Genomic DNA, 20,363 nt, shown 5'->3' on the forward strand with positions numbered 1-20,363 from the left:
ATAGCCTTTTAAAACTTCAAGTTATTGTTTGTATAATTGATCACATGTATTATGTAATTTTGATATACACTATATACAGATATCTATATTGTCTGAAGATACCCACAGAGGGCGAAAACGTTCACAAAAATAATTAAAATGTATTAGCAAAAATATTTTTTTTGGGTTGACATTATAAATAAGTCAAGACGGAAACATTGAAACCATATTACTCTTTCATCATAATATGACTTATTGGATAATCTACAAAGATGAATTTAAAATTCAAATTTATGTACCTAAGTTTTTTAGTTTTCAGCAACGTATACTATTATACAGCCGTCACTCAGTAAATTATAGAAATGGAGATCTAATTTAAGATATTCTCTACGTCTACTTATATAACTCCAAAAGTTTGAGCTTCATATCATCAGTAGGCTATATCATTAATATATATATATTAGTGACAAATACTCACATCATGGCATTAACTATAATAATATTTCACTTTCATTGGTGATAATGTCATCAAACCACCTCAAGTTTCGTAGTTTTTAATATCCAAAACACAGCTGTACTCAGAAAATTACACACCACAAAATCAGATCTGTAAATTATTTGTAGCAAGTCTTGAAAAATTTTAATAACGGATCACAGAGACATTATAAAAATAACACAAATGAAGATCGACACATTATTGTCATTATGATGTCACAGAATTTGCTCTAAATATGTTGGCAATCCTGTAGGTCATGGCCTTCGTATAATATTGCTTATTGTAGTGTGTGTGTCAAAACTGACGACAGATGGATTTTGGAAAATAGGAAAATTATGTAGGAAAATTGACATTTCACTGAAAACTACTATTTTTCTGCAAATCTTTGTGTTCCAAACTTCAAAATGAGGAGTTATTCATTAAAATCCGTTCAGTCATTTTCCCGAAATTTCCATTACCAGTTCAAATTATGTGAACGTGCCGATATTAAAAGGGCATATTTCCATGAAACCACATTTGTGGGAAAACACAAAAAACATATTCACATCTAAACCAAGAGACAGACTTATTAGATCTCAGGTGGGCTACATAGAACTGTTTAAGAGACATGGACTTCAACAAATGATCTTTCATTAAATCTACCATATTAAGAGTAATGATATTCCAAAATCTACTAAATTATACCCTTTTAACAAAAACTTAAAGAAAAAAACTTAAAACAATTATAATTTGGGTTTCAAACTCAACTAACTTACATATTTATTAATAATAATGTTTATATGATTTCTTCTAGCTCTTCTTCCTAGTTTACTGTCCCTCCTGGTTCCACATCAACTCCTGGGTCATTCTCCATTGATTTATGTTCCTGCGGACACAGATCATTCCCTAAACTCTTCATAGAAAGCCTTATATTCGTCTGGAACATACTGTATAGCCTTGGAAATGTCCTCAAGCTTAGCCTTAGTTATTGGTATTCTGTTTTTATATGCAAGATTAAGAAAGGGTACGGCTTCAACAAACTATCTTGATCATGGATGTTCAAACGCCTATAGAACCAGGAGATATTGCACGTCAAGAACGGTTTTGCAGAATGACATCTATATCTGGGGTTAAGTTACCTCTAAAATAATTTTATGAAGTCTTTGTTCTGTATCTGTTTTAATAAGAAAAAAAACGATTGCGGTACTCTGGATATCCACGGACTCTGGTTGTAAACTGCAGTTGTAAACACAGTCCGTAGATATCCACGGACTCTGGTTGTAAATAACTCAATACAAGCTGCATCCCCCTGGTTTCGCATTCGCTACCGCTCCCGCGTCGGTGTGCGCAGAAGCTCATAGGGTATTACGAACGCAGGAGCAGTAGCGCCACGGTTCCGGGCTGCAGGACTCCACTGGCCTTCGTCGAGTAATATTTACGGTACATTTTAAAATCTGCATGCATGGATAAATGGATAAATATTTATTTATCCATGCTGGAGGTTTTTATTCGGATTCTGCTGTTTTTTACGAGGGAATTTTAGCGGCTTTTCATTCTTCTGCGTTGGCGACGCTGCTCAGGATTTAATCGGAAGCAGTGTTGCCAAGTCAGCGGTTTTGTAGCTAAATCTGGTGTTTTCAGGACTATGGTCAGCTACAGAATTTTACCGCCAGCGGCTAGCTATTTATTTGGCGTTCTTTGATGATTCCGGCGAAAGGAGAGGATATTTTTAAGTTTTTTTTCTGTAAAGATGTTATATTGTTTTTATATTGCGGGCAACAACATTAGTTAATCATAAACCAGAGATTAATATGGTATTATCACAATTTTTCATTGTGCAAGTATAAAATATCAATGTTTTATGATAACTCGATTTCGTACAACCATGTCCATTTCCTGCCTCATCCATTGTTGTACAAATAATGGTATGCTACATTCGTAAACTTTTAGTTTAATCATGTAGGCATAGTTTTTGTAAATAAATTGATATTTTTAATCATAAAGCGTAGATAATGAACTAATTACTTTCATTTATGATAACTTAAGCCCTGTTCAGACGGTGTGTGTTTCTGTGATGGATTCCAAGGTGGTTGCGCGGATGGGTCGCCTGCGTGGTCACTCACCGGAAGTAATGCACTCTCGTGGCTCCGTGGATGGCTAGCTTGCTGGATTTCGAGGATAGGTTCCTTGCTATTTTTCCTGCGTGCTTCTGTGCTGGTTCAGTGTAACCAAAATAGTTGTTCTCCAACTAAATCTTTTTTTTATGCATTTCTTAGTTTCTAAGGATAGAATAATCAAATATAGAACTTTAGTTGTTTTAAACTTCTTGTTTAATTGCTTTGTTGCAACATTTACTATTGTTAATGTAGAATTTTAGTTGTTTTCCACTTATGGTTAGTTTCTTATTTATCATGAATGTTATCTATGGCCGTGTGCACCATTCTCGATCATCTAGCCCGGTTATCAGCAATCACGGAAACATGGTTAATTCTTGACAATGATCAAGTTACAGATGCGGTGCATCGGCATTTTCCCTCGATCAATTCAGTACCGTCAGCTGACGGTACGCTCGCTTGAGAAGAATCATCTGAGCGCTAGGTTACCGCGTATAAAACAGCGAACGAACGCACTCTGTCAATTATCGCTTCGTTTTTGTTTGTCGGATTGCTTTCAAAAATCCTCGCAATTTTCAAATAACAATTTTCAATAATCATGGAAGAAAAAAAGAAAAGAGCACCGAACTTCTCACAGTTCGAAGTAGGAATTCCTTTAGAACTCGTCAGCAATTATGCATCCATATTACCGAATAAAAGTACTGACGGAAGTTCTCTAAGAGAAAAGCAGGCTACATGGTTGGATTTAACCTCACAATTCACATGAGTTATACGTGTTTACATAATTTCACATAATTTGTACCGTAATTTATACAGTGGTTATTTCATATTAATGATAATAATTGGGAAAATTTCAGTTTACGGATACCTCACTGACAATTATCTTGAAATGGGCTACTAAAAAGAGCAGATTTGTATGTGCTTGTCGAATGCTCATCATCTTGCTTATGAAAAGACACATTTCAGTGCCAATAATTTATTTGGGAAAATTTCAGTATACGGATACCTCACTGACAATTATCTTGAAATAGGCTACTAAAAAGAGCAGATTTGTATATGTTTGTCGAATGCTCATCATCTTACTTACGAAAAGACACATTTCAGTGCCAATAATTTATTTGGAAAATTTTCAGTATACGGATACCTCGCTAACAATAATTATTTTAAAATTAAATTAAAAAAAGCAATTCGTCTGTGTATGTCGAATACGCATCATCATGCATACGAAAAGTAAGTTTTTAGCGCCAATTTATTTTGTGTGAACAAGGTTGGAATTTTGGAGTAAGAGGGAAAGGAAAGTATCCTTGTTCTCAAATTTATCCATTTATTTTGTGTTCACTAGGTTGGAATTTTGGAGTAAGAAGGAAAGGAAGGTATCCGTGTAATTTCTCTTAATTCAAGCGTAAATAGCCTAATTGTCCAAAACATCATGTAGGTCCTAATAGTTTCAAGCGGCAAATCTATAGCTAATAAGTGATAATCTCGCATGCTACAAAATGGTCATTTAGTTTTGCTATATTATTACCGGCATAGAATAACTACTTTGTTATTATGTTAACAAAATTGGACAATTAGGCCTAAATAATGTTTTGTCCTCAAGTAAAGTCTCGATCTTCCAAAGCAGAAACATATATAAAACATTAGTCTCTTTTGAGAAAAAAGAACATTTTTATTATTCATCTACAAACTTACTCTTTCTACAATAACACTAATTCTGTTATTTCCGCAGTGATTTACGTGTTGAAGATACATCATTTCATCTTCAATTCCATCAAGTACGTCAAATCGTGCCGCCATTTTGGTTTTCTCGACTTGACCATGTTCAATTCAAGATACTCGGTCCCACACCCGTGATCAAATTTGATCATCATCAACTCGCTTGTTTAACTTTGATCGAGATTGATACTCCGCAAATTGGCGTTGAAGATGGTCAAGTGCCGACTTAACCATGGCCAAATTTTAATCGAGAATGGTGCACACGGGCACTAGACTGTTCTGGGACCTTGGGAGCGAGAAAACAACAGTGTGAATCAACCTCGGGAAGGTTGCAGAAGCTACTATTTTAAGGGGAGAGGATGGTATTTTTTATGAAAAATTACTAAATTAAAAAAAATTCTTTAAAATACCCTGTGATATGTGTGCATCGTCATTTTTAAACTTCCTGCATTATGGATTTTTAAATCATTCGCCCACTTTTATTGTTGTTTCCGGTAAATTAAATTTTCAAAAAATTGTTTTTTTTTTCTTTAAAATACCCTTTTATATGTGTGGAATACATTGCATAACATTTTGTGGGTATTTGTGCCCTTATCGGATGTTGAGACGTCATTTTTAAACTTCCTGCGCTATGGATTTTTAAATCACACGCCCGCGTTTATTGGTTTCCAGTAACTTCATTTTTTTTTGCTACATTGCCAGACAAAATGAATATAATTTCTGAACTATTAAAGATACATGCATGATATTTAGAACACACATTCTTTAGACTATTAGGAAACTTTTCTCTGTAACAGAATTTTGTTAATTAATTTCATTTAAAAAATACGTGCGTTTGTTTGCAAGAAAGGAAATCAGAAAATTGTTATTAAATTTTAATTGTTTCTTTTACCAACGTAGGGACTAATATCAAAATTCTGTTACAGACAGTTTGTAGAACATACTTTTGCAAATACATTGCAAAAACTGTTTGAATCTATCTTTGAAAACGGTTTAGATATATCGGTTTTAGTACAATCCTGCATTGGGTATATATATTTTTTTCAAAATATTTTTAATTGGTTGAGTTGCCACAGCTATGAGCTCTCTACATACAAAAAATTAATAATTTACACCAAATAGGAAAAAGAGTTTTGAAAAATACCATCCTCTCCCCTTAAGAGAGCAAGTCGAAAATTTTGATTATGAATTCCCACGGTTGGACCAAAACCAAGTTAGAACTTTAATTGAGGCGTACAGAGAAGAAACATGTTTATGTGCTATACAAACAGCATTGTTAAGACATCTTGGCCCGTATTTCTACGCAGTAACCATTTTCGGCTCCACATTCTACTCTTTTTAATTTGATCCGTCTCCTCAGCGTTCAAAGCTAGCAAAACAGCAAAGGCTGCTAAACGTCTTCTTCGTACAGATTCACATACAGCTTCCATATTTGATGTTTACAAATCGTACCGCGCCAGCATCTCCAACTTCCAAACTAGCCAAAGAGTTTGTAATACTTCAAACTCTTTGGATCCAGCATGCAAGGCAGCTCGCTCCCTATGAACGAAAACCATCACCGCAGCCACCACGGAACCCAGCACCGTAGCCACCACGGCACCCAGCCTGCTAGCCACCTTGGAATCCATCACAGAAATAGGCACCGTCTGAACCAGGCTTTAGAAACTAAGAAATACATAAAAAAAAGATTTTGTTGGAAAACAACTATTTTGGTAACACTGAACCAGCACAGAAGCACGCAGGAAAAATAGCAAGGAACCTAACCTCGAAATCCAGCAAGCTAGCCATCCACGGAGCCACCAGAGCGCATTACTTCCGGTGAGTGACCACGCAGGCGACCCATCCGCGAAGCCACCTTGGAATCCATCACAGAAACACGCACCGTCTGAACCGGGCTTAGCCCAAAGACGTTGTAAGTTATATATCTAGACACACAATTGGCGCTGGTGTCGTGTACAAATTTGAAACCTCTCGCGCAGGTTCGCGCGACGCCATGTTTGGGGAGCATGAATGATTGTTTCTATAAAGCATTCGGAGTTTAGAAAATACAATTGAGCATACAGGCGTTTTATTAGTGGATTTCCTCCTTCACTGTAATATAGCTAAACTTATTTACGTATTTTCTAACGTATGATATAAAATAACAAAAGTAAATCTGAATATTGTAACTAAGCATTGTTTTAAATACAAACGCCTTATATTGCTCATAAATAGACTTATTAGTTTATTTCTATTTCCTATGACCGAATACATGGAATATTTTTACTTATGTTATTTTATATACGTTAAAAATACGTAAATAATTTATTTAAATTAAGTTACAAAGAGAGGGATGTCCGCTAAAAATGTCTATAATTATGCCCAATGGTATTTTCCAAACACCTAACGTACTGTAATAATAATCCTCAGTGTTTTGAGAATCAGAGGCGATATGACTCTTCTACTGCAGACATTGATTGCAATTCCCTCATTCTTACATCATTCTCAATGACACAATATTGTCAAAATGTGATTGTGTTCATTGCTAGCTTAGTTATTAAATCATTAAGAAAAATATGGTGTAATAAATCTAAAGACTCAATTTATGATACGTAGCCTACCAGCAGTAAACAAAATGTCTTTTATTTTTTTAACGAAAGAATAATGGGAGTCTTGTCATCCAATCATCTGAGATTATAGAAATATGCCGCTTAAGTGAAAGAGCGATTATACAGATGTTGATAGTTCAATGGCATATTACCACCCACTCTTACATCGTGTGAAAACAATGTGCTCCAGAAGTAGAACACGTGTACAATATTTCTACACTTATAGGAACATATTTTAGAAAATGGATCCCAGATTCCTCCCGAGAATCATATTTTAAACTTATTAAACTGACCATAAAAGTACATCAAGATCTACTAACGTAGCTCAGTGGGCTAAGGACTGTCGGTCTGGAGTCGCGCTCGGTCACGGGTTCTATACCCGCTGATTTCCTGGTTGGGTTTTTTCTTATATCCCCAACCGTAAGGTGAATATCAGGTAATCTGTGGCGGATCCTTGGCCTCGTCTCGCCAAATATCATCTCGCTATCATCAATTCCATCGATGCTAAATAATCTAGTAGTTGGTACAGCATCATTAAATAACCAAATAAAAGAAAGTACTACATAAAGAGCAGATGTTAGCACACAGCTTAAGGTTACCAGTACAACACGACTTTACATAAAAATGTTGTAAGACAATATTTAACGGAGTCAATAATAATAATAATAATAATAATAATAATAATAATAACAATAAATCAATAGGCAAGATGTTCTGTACACTAGGCATGAGTTCTATTACCGTATATGACTAATTGACTAATTCATGCATGTGACGTTTATTTCATACTACAGCTGTGATAATGAGGTATTGCACGGTAGACCTACTTAAATTTCAAACTAAAACATTAGGTACATGTTTCTATTTTACAGGTGTAGGTCTATATTATGTGATATGGAAGCGAAATTGTTCATTTCTCGTCCACATCAAAGTAACGTCTTATATAGGCAGTGTTTTGTTAATAATAGTTAATACTAATAATTTTCTTTTCATCTGAATTATTACTACTATATGCTTTTGTATTTCTGTTCGCTCTATATGTTGTCAAATAACTATACAACATCTTTAGTTTCGATATCAAATTGTTATAGTTTTCTTTCGTTTCATGTCAAACTAACAGTAACTAAGCTTGATTAATTCTTTAACGTGGTCGCTTTAAATGTTAATAAGATTTTTTTTCATTTATCCATTCAGATTGATTTATTAGAGACACCAAACATATATATTAAACATTCAGCATTGTATAGTGCAGCCGTCTGCTAGCCGGCGCTTCTCCCAAAGCATGGCGGCGGACGCAAGCCTCAATTTGTCCCTACTCTAAACTTCTGCGCAGCCTCGGCTGTAGGGGCTCGGCTTAGACCACTGCCATCGTGATCTAGACCAGGCCGTAATGCAGGTTTTGTGACGTCATACGATGAGTCGGGCTTTTCTATTTGAGTATACGGAGCTGAGAGAAAGATATTACTTTATAGCGTGTCGGCGCTCAATTTTATTTAGTGTAATGTGTGTATAAGACCCCTTCACACTTCTTATTGCATAATATGTTGCAGAAATAATTACAAAACTGTGTTATTTTAATGTGAACGGAGTTTTACATGGTAACATAACCTGGTTGCATCAACATTTTAAGTTTGGAATGGAAGCTATTTTGAGATTTAATAAAGAAGAATTATTTATATTGTGATTTTAATTTAGCACGTCTACCTTCCTTACTTGTAGGTACAAAATTTACCACAGTCCCTCCTATGAAATTAGTGTATGTACAGTTGTGTGTTAATCTGGTAGGTTAGATAAATACAATTCATTACAACCCAGTAAAGTAGGGAACAAATAAATAATACAATTAAATTTTTATTCAATGTAATATGTGCATAAGTTCCATTTATGTGTTGCATAATGTGGCAGGAATAATAAATAAAACTGTGTTATTTTTATGTGAAGAGAATTTACAATGTTAACATAACCTATCTGCGTCAACATTTTAGGCTTAAGTTGAGAACGAAAACGGTTTTGAGATTTAATAAAGAAGAATATATTTTTAGGATAAACTTCAGAACACGGTTACCGTCCTTACTTATAGGTAGAAAATTCACCACAGTCCCACATATGAAATGTACATACGTTATATTACTTAGTAGCGCTGAGGTATAGTTCCGGTAATTTATGAACTGAAAACAGTTGAATTTATTTTTTGTGGAGATGCATTTGATCCTATAAGCAAGGCATATTAAAATCCTGAACGAACCGAACTAATTTGTATATGCAAGATGCATGAATACGAAGGGAACTACCTCGGCGCTAGTTTAGCCCTAGTAACATATTAAACTAATCAGACTTCAGACTGGAGTACCGTCTGAAACGAATAAATACAATTGAAGTGTAGACAAATTGCATTTATAAGTTATACGTAGCGTTATGCTTAATTATAATGCATAATTGCGAATATGGAAATAAGGCAAGTACTGATAGAATAAACATAACCTATAACTTCAACACATTAAAATATGCGTGCGATGCAACTGAAAATTGTTGAAACGTGCATAAATGAATGTGCAAGAATTTCGTAATGAAGCATGAGTGCTTTATTTCAACTAATTACAATTCTAGATACTGTAACAGTAATGAAAACTATAGGGTATAATTTTTCGTAATATACTATATGTATCAGTTATTGTATCTCGTTTTTAGTTCAAATTGTGTATATTATCAAACGTCGTATTATTTACTCGTATAATGTAGGTTATTCACAAATAAAAAGGGCGCAATAATTTAAATTTAATAAGACAAATACGTTAAACTAACAATAATGGATTAGACAAGAGTAACATCGGTAACGCTGCACTTCGGCCTAATCACAACTTACTTTACATGCCATCAGTGTTTCACTTTCACGTATATATTATTACACATATTTAGCCTACTGTTTATAAGACCAAAATTTCACTTAACCACATAAGGGCGCAATATTTAATCGAAATAAAGGCAGGTATTACACATACGAACTTTGCCTGCAACAACGTAATTTTCACACCAAAAATAATATATTATACCTTAAATTGCAAGTAAATTGTGTCTCAAGTGTCTCACAATCACTGTTTAAAATTTTACTGACGCAATTACACTGCATTTCAGAGAAATATATGTTATTCTTCATGCATTGCAACTAATTCATATGGTTGAAAGACCGCCTTTCGCGATCAGCTGTTAAGCGAGTCACGTGGTCTCCCTTACAGCCTGTATTAGATCACGATGGCAGTGCTTAGACAGACATTCTTAAAACCAGACTCATTGTTGGCAGACACGTCTCCAGCTCAGTGTGAAATCAGATTTTGAACTGGCGTGATTGTGAATGTGATTGTTTCCGAAGTGTCCAGTACAATATTATTCTTGACCTACTTCATTCAATTTTGAGGAAATATGCCGCGTAAAACACCACACGTACAAAAGTTTAGAGATGTGAAAAAAAAAAAAAAAGAATATGTGTTGAAAGATTGAGTGGAAGAAGTTGCCAGTGATAGTTCGAAAGCTCGATGATTTAAGGTGATATTGAATGCAAAATATTCAGATTTTGCCTAAGAAGTGATAAACACTTTCCATAATTTAATCTATATTTTTATAAAATTCTCCAGTTCCTAAAGCTGTATAGTTTGTATTTTAAATATGGAGGTGATGTGTTAAGAAAAATCTGGAGTTTTTCAAGTACAGTTTAGCGGTTTTTTTTAAGCTTGTGCAGCGGTAAATGGAATTCTGAGTTGGCAACACTGATCGGAAGATTCGAGTCGAAACAAGTATTAGCAGGGCACGTAAACACGTGTGTATTTGGTGTGTAATATATCAAATGGTAGTTATGCTATGTATATTTTAGATACGAAAGCATGTGGTAACTTCTCCATGTTACTCTTCTTACGAGGTCGAGTTTACAGAAATTTAAGTCTTTATTTTATAAGTAGTTATTGTGTCCATTGAAAATCTAACCTATAATGTTGCATGTCAAAAGTTCTGCTGCATTGAAAATATTTTATCTTAACCAGGCGTTTAATATGAAGTTATAAATTTGAAGGTGAATATTAAAAGATAAACGTATCATTTTGAATATCCGAGTACTTTTGAAGGAACACCCAGAATAGGGAGTTAAAAAATTGAATAGGTCTTATATGTGTACCTTCCAAGAGTTATACCACTATTTTGTTTAAAAAGTGTCGCCGTGATTTTCTTTTAATTTGATTGGTTATAGTTGTTATTTGTTCTAGAATTTTCGTTAATTTTGAATGGATAATGACGTTATCAGTTGTTCTTGGTTGTTTGACGTGAGTGGTGTTATGTTGTGTCTGATGGCTAAAGCTATTGAAAGTTTGTCATTTTATGATTTTCTTTCGCTTTGATTGGTTATAGTTGTAATTTATTCTAGAATTTTCACTAATTTTTAATGGATAATGATGTTGTCAGTTGTTCCTGGTTGTTTGACGTGAGTGATGTTACATTGTAGATTTGTCTGCATTTGTCGAATGCGCATCATCATGCTTACGAAAAGGCACTTTTCAGTGCCAATGATTTATTTTGTGTGCACAAGGTTGGAACTTTGAAGTAAGAGGGAAAGGAAGGAATCCGTGTTCTGAAATTATTTATTAAATTTTGTGTCGATTTTGGTTTAGTTCTTTCGCTGGTGATTAAGGATTGTGTTGAATGTTGAAGAGAAAACTGTTTTTTCTGTGGTTTAAAGAAATTACTTACTGAATTTTCTGTAGATGTTAAGGTGTAATAAGTGTTCGAAGAGAATTTCATTTAGTGTAAAGACGTGGTTTATTTATGCAAAGTTGACTGTACGACAAAGTGTTGGTTTAGTTCTTTGTTAGATTGCCTTAAAGCCTGCGTCATTTATACTGGAAGTGAAGTGGTTGTCGATGAAGACGTCAATGAGAATTGAATTTTATTTGATAAGGTGATAAATTATTATGTTTTTTTTTTGTGTGTTTTTGTGATTTTTGGGGGTAAAGTGCGGACGAAAACTACCAGAAAAGTACTACCAACTACGACGTTCGAATGCCACGAAACGCCAACAAAAAATCAAAGGCGAAAAATTAAATATATTTTCATTTTTTGGAGGGCATCTTGGTGTTTGTAAGTATTACTCCTGATCACATGTATATAACAGATTGGCCATCCCCATGTTAAAAACTGTAACATAAAGAAGAGAACAACCACCAAGATCGATTAGTAACGACCGCTAGATAGAAGTATAGTTGCTCCATGCAATTCAAATGAGAGTCTTCTTCTACTGTCGTTAAATGGCAGCATAGTGAAAGTTGTTGCCTTCAAAGCCCGTAAGAGTGATCAATCTGTTATGTGATCTGGGGTAATACATCAACTATTCACACTAATTTAACTTCATTGTAGAACTCATCACAAATTTATAACAGTTTTCTATGCTATTTCCAACAACGAATGATAGGCCTACCGTCATTCGTTTATCCGAAAATCTTTACAGTAATTTTAAATTTGGATACTTGGCTTTTCTATAGCACGCAACACTGAAACTTCCAACTTGCATTTTTATAAGTTCTACAGTGCGGAAATCTGTGACAGATTAGGTTAGTGTTTTCATATGCCTTCCATATACGAATCTGTGCCAGGTTAGCTTTGGTTATTTTAGGTTTTTTTAATATGCTTTACATATACGAATCTGCAACAGGTTAGGTTTGGTTAATTTAGGCTTTTGTATGCTTTGCATATACTAAGTGAAGTGAAATATGCATTTCGCGTTCATTTTGAAGTATTCTACCTTTTTATTTCACATGTTAAATAATCATTTTTAAGTTATGGAATGACACACAACCAAATAGATCACAAAAACATACTAGTATAGTAGACATTCGAACTTTCAGGGGGGCAGACTGTAATTCTGACCATTATTTGGTGATTGGAGGATTAAGAGAAAGACTATCAGTAGCCAAGCGAGTAGTGCTACAAGCTAATATTAGCAGACTCAATATTCTGAAATTAAAGGACGAGGAAAGTAAGCAACATTATCAGGTCGAAATTTCAAATAGGTTTGCCGTATTAGCAACATCCGACGGAGATGAGGAAGAGTTAGATGTCAATAACGTGTGGGAGAATATCCGAGATAATATCAAAATTGCAGCTGAGCAGAGCATAGGTTATCATGAAACTAAGAAAAGGAAACCATGGTTTGATGATTGTTCCATTGTAGTAGATAGAAGGAAACAGGCAAAATTGAAATTCTTACAGGACCCAATTGAGGAGAATAGAGATAATTATTTCAATGAAAGACGGGAAGCAAGTCGTACCCTTAGGAATAAAAAGAGAGATTACTTGAAGGAAAAACTGAATGAGGTAGAAACAAATAGTAAGAATAAAAACATTCGAGATTTATATAAGGGTATAAAGGAATTTAAAAATGGATATCAGGCAAAGGTAAACGTGATCAAGGATGAGAATGGTGACTTGCTTGCAGACAGTCCTGAATAGATGGAAAAACTATTTTGGACAATTACCAAATATACATAGGCCAAATAGAAATGATCGGGACGAAATTCAAATACAAACTGCTGAGCCATTTATACCCGAACCCACACTTTCTGAAGTCAAAATTGCGATAGAAAATCTGAAAAAGTACAAGTCTCTAGATATTGATCAAATTCCAGCAGAATTACTACAAGAGGGTGGAAGGACATTATCTAGCGAAATTTATAAGCTTGTACTTGCAATTTGGGAAAAGGAAATTGTACCAGACCAATGGAAGGAGTCCATAATCGTACCTATTTTTAAGAAAGGGGACAAGACTAACTGTAATAACTTTCGAGGAATATCACTTTTGTTGGCATCCTATAAAATTTTGTCGAATATCCTTTTGAGAAGATTAACTCTATATGTAGATGAAATTATTGGGGATCATCAATGTGGTTTTAGGCGTAATAGATCAACTATTGATCAGATTTTTTGTATTCGACAGATATTGGAGAAAAAATGGGAGTATAAGGGTACAGTACACCAGTTATTCATAGATTTCAAAAAGGCATATGACTCGGTTAAGAGGGAAGTTTTATATAATATTCTTGTTGAATTTGATATTCCCAAGAAACTAGTTCGATTAATTAAAATGTGTCTTAGTGAAACGTACAGCAGAGTCTGTATAGGTCAGTTTCTGTCTGATGCTTTTCCAATTCACTGCGGGCTAAAGCAAGGAGATGCACTATCGCCTTTACTTTTTAACTTTGCTCTAGAATATGCCATTAGGAAAGTTCAGGATAACAGAGAGGGTTTGGAATTGAATGGGTTACATCAGCTTCTTGTCTATGCGGATGACGTGAATATGTTAGGAGAAAATCCACAAACGATTAGGGAAAACATGGAAATTCTACTTGAAGCAAGTAAAGCGATAGGTTTGGAAGTAAATTCCGAAAAGACTAAGTATATGATTATGTCTCATGATCAGAATATTGTACGAAATGGAACTATAAAAATTGGAGATATATCCTTCGAAGAGGTGGAAAAACTCAAATATCTTGGAGCAACAGTAACAAATATAAATGACACTCAGGAGGAAAAGGAAATTAAACACAGAATAAATATGGGAAATGCCTCTTACTATTTGGTTGGGAAGCTTATGTCATCTAATCTGCTGTCAAAAAATCTGAAAGTTAGAATTTATAACACAGTTATATTACCGGTTGTTCTGTATGGATGTGAAACTTGGACTCTGACTTTGTGGGAGGAACAGAGATGAAGGGTGTTTGAGAATAAGGTTCTTAGGAAAATATTTGGGGCTAAGAGGGATGAAGTTACAGGAGAATGGAGAAAGTTACACAACACAGAACTGCACGCATTGGTATTCTTCACCTGACATTATTAGGAACATTAAATCCAGACATTTGCGATGGGCAGGGCATGTAGCACTTATGGGCGAATCCAGAAATGCAGATAGAGTGTTAGTTGGGAGCTGGAGGGAATAAGACCTTTGGGGAGGCCGAAACGCAGATGGGAGGATAATATTAAAATAGATTTGAGGGAGGTGGGATATGATGGTAGGGACTGGATTAATCTTGCTCAGGATATGGACCTATGGTGGGCTTATGTGAGGGCGGCAATGAACCACCAGGTTCCTTAAAAGCTATAAGTAAGTAAGTAAGTTGTGGACACTGATCAATTATTTCCGTTTTTAGTCATTTCCTAATGGAATGTTTTCAAGTCAGCAGACGTCCTGTATGATTTTTTCACATTCCAAACTATCTTCCCTCTGAAAATTAGACCATTTTTTCACTTTTTTTTGTAAAAAAATCCTTCAGTGTCACGTGCTATAGAAAACCCGGATTTTTTTTCCCGCAACTTCCATCATTCATTGTTTATTTAAGAAAATGTAGCCTTTGAAATAAGCTATTACTAACTGCAAGGAGTTATAGAAATTTTAATCCGAAAGTAAATTGGCTGCTATGGACAAACAATTTATGAACAGTATTGCTGATAAGGATTTTCTGTCAAACCTTGTTGAACGAACTACAACAGGAGCTCGAAGAGGAACACGAAAGACAGTTATGCATTCTATCTTAAAATTTTGGAATGTATAAAGAAGAAAACTAACATTTTCATTGCAGATTTGACACAATGCAAGATCAATCAGTGAAACATCTTACTGTATCTGGACTAACATTTTCTTTCTTCACACCGGAAGAACTGAGTGTGTTGAAGATAACAACGCCATTGTCATTCAATTCTATTGGTCATCCATTGAAGTGTGGGCTTTATGATCCCGCACTGGGTAAGTATGCACATTAGACTGTTAGGTATGAAACACAGTAAAAGCATGAAATGTGTGTAACTTACAGCCATCAGATTGAGTCGTCTACAGTTTGTAGAGATTTATATTCAAGGGTGCGGTGTAATTACATATTCCAATATAGTACTGGGGCCAGCCCATCGCCTTGTTTTAATTTAATCCTTGGTTCACTTGAAAAATAAAGTTCCATATTCTCCTTGAATATTCACACATGAGACAGTTTCTGTCATTGTTTCATTTAGCTTGACTTTTCAGGAATTTGAAATTGTTGTAAGATTTTATTAATCTGGGTTCTGTTAATTGAGTCATAAGCTTTGTTGGAAGTGCACGAAAATCTGAAATAGATCCATACATCCTTCTCAGAATTTTTCCATTATCATTTTCACTGTGTATAGTTGATTGATTGTTGACCTATTTTTCTTAAATCCTGCTTGTTATTCCCCTAGGATCGTCTTAGCATATGATTCGAGTCTCATTCTCAGGATACTCGTAAAAACTTTAGGAACAGGGATGTACCCCTATAGTTGCCACAGTTGAGCTTATCACCTTTTGGTAGATTGGACGCATTATTTCTCCCAGTCTGTGGTAATTTGTTCTATGTTTCATATTTTAACTACCAAACTATGCAAAATATTCAGGAGGTCTGTTCCTCCATATTTCTGAGGGAATTTCATTATATCCTGAAGCTTTATTATTTTTTAGTGCTGATAACTACTTTCTGTAGTTCTTCTGTAGTAGGCCTAGGTAGTTTCTCTGGATTTTCTACATTTCCTTCTTCTATCTCAATACTATGTGTTATTAGAGGGGCTGCTAAGACACATTCCAGACTAGTATAATTCATAAGCTTTTGAAGTATTCGATCCTTCTGTTTTTGATTTTTTCTTTGTCACCTATCAAATTACTTGCCTTTACTTTTGCAAAGATTTGCACGTGTTTTAAATTCTTCCTTCGTCATTTTGATTTCTTTAGAGGTTAGTAGGCCTATGTGTTTCTTATTTTAAGATTCTCATTAATTTTTTGTTGTACTCAAAAAGCTGTTAAAATCTACGCAGGTACATTACTTCCTTCCTGTATATTTTTATATAGTTTTGTTTACTTGTTCCAAATTTCAAAGCAACAATTGAATACCCCCCCCCCCCCCCCGAATAAGGTTATATGACTCATTGTTTCCCTACGTACTTATACCCCTATTCCAGTGTGGAGGTATTCAATTATGATATATGATCTGTGGAACACAATACAATTGCTTAAAATTAAAAATAAGAACTATATTCCACTTTTCTTGGCAACTCAGTGCATATTCAGATGCAATTTTAGGGGATCCAGTTTCAATACGTAGTGAAGAAGTGAAGATTTAAGTTTTTTCCATAGGGACCGGATGTGTTTTGTTTTTATCTTGGTTACAATATGTGGAAGAGTGTAATATATAATACAATAAAATTCACTTGTATTCGTTTTCTAGACTTAATAAAATGTTCTCAGATCTTATAGATAGTCTAGTAGTGGGGTTGCCACTTAACAAGCATTATTAACATAAGAAATGCATTTTTTTTATGTTGCAGGGCCTGTAAGTGATAGCAGCGATCCGTGCACGACTTGTTCGAACAATGTGTACAAATGTCCTGGTCACATTGGACATATAGAACTACCTCTTCCAGTAATTAATTCATTGTTTCATAAAGTAATCTATAATATTCTCAAGTTGGCATGCTTGAATTGCCATAACTTCCGAATTAAAGGTGAGTAATGGACTTGGAGTCTTGTCTTCTTTCTTAGTAATCTCGAATTCAGACATTATTCTCTAGGAGGGGAGAATGAGTAAATTCGCGGAGGGAAGGGAGAAACTATGCTTTATAAAGCAAAATATATCTAATGGCTCTATTAAAAAATTTACATAAACTCAGAACAACAAAACTTTCACTAGTGTTTTAAATGTATATGTACAACATGCTGTTAAAACCATATATATAAATTAATCATTCAACAGTAAGTTAACATGGGTGCACCCATTTGAAATATATTTCTGAAAAAGCTCGTAAAAGATTCTCCCTTCTGAAAAGACTAGCAGGAAAGAAATGGGGATGCTCTAGGAGTACTTTGAACACTATATACAAAATGTTTATAAAGCCAGTGCTGATGTACTGTGGAGAAATTTTAATTACTTCACTTTTCATAAACGAAATAGAATATGTTCAAAAGCAAGCTTTCAGGCTCATTACTGGGGGAATCAAGACAACTCCAATAGATTCTGTGAGATTCCTCACTAATATTGACAGCATCAAAATGACAATAGAAGAAAAACCACTGATTCAATATGAAAAATTTAATCAGATTACCATAAAACAATTGGCATTCATACAGTCCTCTCTGTAGATTAAAAACTCAAAGTTTCATATCCATGCTTCAAGAATTAAAACAGAAAATCAACATCCCAAATTTAAAAGAAAACTTACAAATTAAACCAAATCCTTTAACTCTATTAAATATAGAGTATGAGCTAAATTTAACAGAAGAAGTACTGAAATCAGAAGTAAACACTGAAATAATGAAATAATTGTCTTTAGAGACAATTAATATTAGGTACCCTCCACAAAACTGGCTTCATTTATACACCAACGGATCCTTGATCTCCAGAGAACAAAGTGCAGGTGCAGGTGTTACATGCTGTCTCTTCTCACTTTATAGATCTCTTGGGTATGGAGCAACAAGTTTTGATGGAGAAACATTGCAATAAGTGAAAGTCTCAGGAATCTTCTATGCCACATCAATAAATTAAAAATTGCAGTTACATTGTCAGATTCCAAAGCAGTTATTCTATCAATAGTCTCTAGACACACATCTTAATTTCAAACAGCAATTGAATTCTTTTCTGTAGTTTTTGAAGTTGTTGGATCATTTTGTGACATTCTTTAATTTGGATTGACATCATTTTATATGAATTTATTGCTTATAATGCTGCTTTAGAATCAGAGAGAATGACAGCATTTTGAAATTTATTGATTCTGTATAGTAGGTGTTGGAGTGAGATATGAATAGCCATTATTTCCGCATCAAAATTTGTTGTATGATGTCCTGCTGGCTGATAAAATGAGAATAACGCACACGTAATTCCTGATCCTGAGTTGTTATCGATAGTAGACCCATCTGTGTAGATATGTAACCATTCTTCTGGTGGGTATCTATTGTTCACAGCTTCTAATGCCAGCGCTTTTAGTACAGGTTTGGAAGTTTCAGATTTTGTAACTGGTTCTTCTAAATCTAGTTGAATGTTAATTGGTTCGAAGGTTAGAGGGTTTTCTCTGCTTAAAATGTTTTCTTTAGATTTAGGGAGATTCAATTCTGTTTTTATTTCCGTGACTTTGGACAGGAAACTTGTTTGTGTTTTCAACTTTGTTGGTTGTAACAGTCTTTTTTCCCATTTTGTTGTTGTTAACCGTAGCATTTTTTCATGGTGTGTTAGTGCCTGCTCCTCTAGAGTGAGATATATTGGAGGGTTCTGGGTTAGGGCTTGCATTGCCGTGATTGGGGTTGATTTTGCTGCACCAGTTATTAGTTGCAGGGCCTGATTTTGGTATACTTCTAGTCGATTCAGGTTGAAATTATTTGCTGTAATTAATACCTCCGCATTGTAGAGAAGTATTGGCTTGATGAATGTTTTGTACATGATGTTCAAAGTCTGCCGATTACTACCCCACTTTGCTCCAGCTAATCTCTTTAAAATTGGAAGTCTTTTTGTTGATTTGTTTACTACTGCTTCAATATGATTTCTCCAAGATAATTTTGCAATGGATATGTGCACATTGTAGAATTGCTGGATATGAAACTGCTGACTTTCTTGCCAAAAAAGGATCCAATTTAATTCAGAATACAAATACAAGCCTACATTTTATATCCATCAAAAGACTAATTAAAAATAAATATAAAATCAAGCAAAACCAAGCACTATGTACCAAAGCCAAAGATAAAAAATGGAGCATTTTAATAAAAAAAAACCAGAAATTATTCCAGAAATCCCACATAAATCTGCAGTAGCAAAATTCAGACTGCTTACAGAATACGATTATTTGGCCAAACACTTGAATAAAATAGGAATTTACACAAATCCAAATTGCCCTCTATGCAACAAAGAAGAAGCTATGACTGAAGATCATCTACAAACCTGTGAAGTTCTACCTGATGGATCCACCACAGAGAAATATTGGAGAGCAAGAACGCTAATGGCTTCGTTGCCAAAGCCCGGCATTACATAACAACAACAACAACATAATTTGAAACAGCAGAAATAACTAAAATGCTCTCTCATTTAATATCACTCAATAAAAGAATTGTATTCCAATGGATACCATCCCATTGTGGAATCCTGGGAAACGAGAATGCGGATGCTTTAGCAAAGGAGGGCAGCACTGCTACTTACAGACCTGTTACTAAATCTACGTATTACTCTGTGAAGAGATTTATTAATTCTACATACTTAGTCCACACCTGTGGAGTAATGGTCAGCGCATCTGGCTGCGAAACCAGGTGGCCCAGGTTCGAATCCCAGTCAGGGCAAGTTACCTGGTTGAGGTTTTTTTCGGGGTTTTCCCTCAATCCAATACGAGCAAATGCTGGGTAACTTTCGGTGTTGGACCCTGGACTCATTTCACCGGCATTATCACCTTCATTTCATTCATACACTAAATAACCTAGATGTTGATACA

General features: G+C 34.7%; 1 protein-coding gene and 1 pseudogene across 1 annotated transcript in view; one reads left to right on the forward strand and one right to left on the reverse strand.

The window, feature by feature from the left end:
• LOC138715365 (tubulin polyglutamylase complex subunit 2-like) overlaps window positions 1–1,505 on the reverse strand; it is a 117,106-nt gene extending 115,601 nt beyond the window's left edge. Inside the window, exon 1 of the mRNA XM_069848208.1 lies at window positions 1,231–1,505. The gene's annotated coding sequence lies outside the window, so the exon portion shown is untranslated. The remainder of the gene's footprint in view (window positions 1–1,230) is intronic.
• A 9,144-nt stretch (window positions 1,506–10,649) lies between these two features.
• The window catches only part of LOC138715740 (DNA-directed RNA polymerase I subunit RPA1-like), a 188,282-nt pseudogene continuing 178,568 nt past the window's right edge, over window positions 10,650–20,363 (forward strand).

Source organism: Periplaneta americana, chromosome 15 (genome assembly GCF_040183065.1).
Source record: "Periplaneta americana isolate PAMFEO1 chromosome 15, P.americana_PAMFEO1_priV1, whole genome shotgun sequence".
Taxonomy (NCBI): domain Eukaryota; kingdom Metazoa; phylum Arthropoda; class Insecta; order Blattodea; family Blattidae; genus Periplaneta; species Periplaneta americana.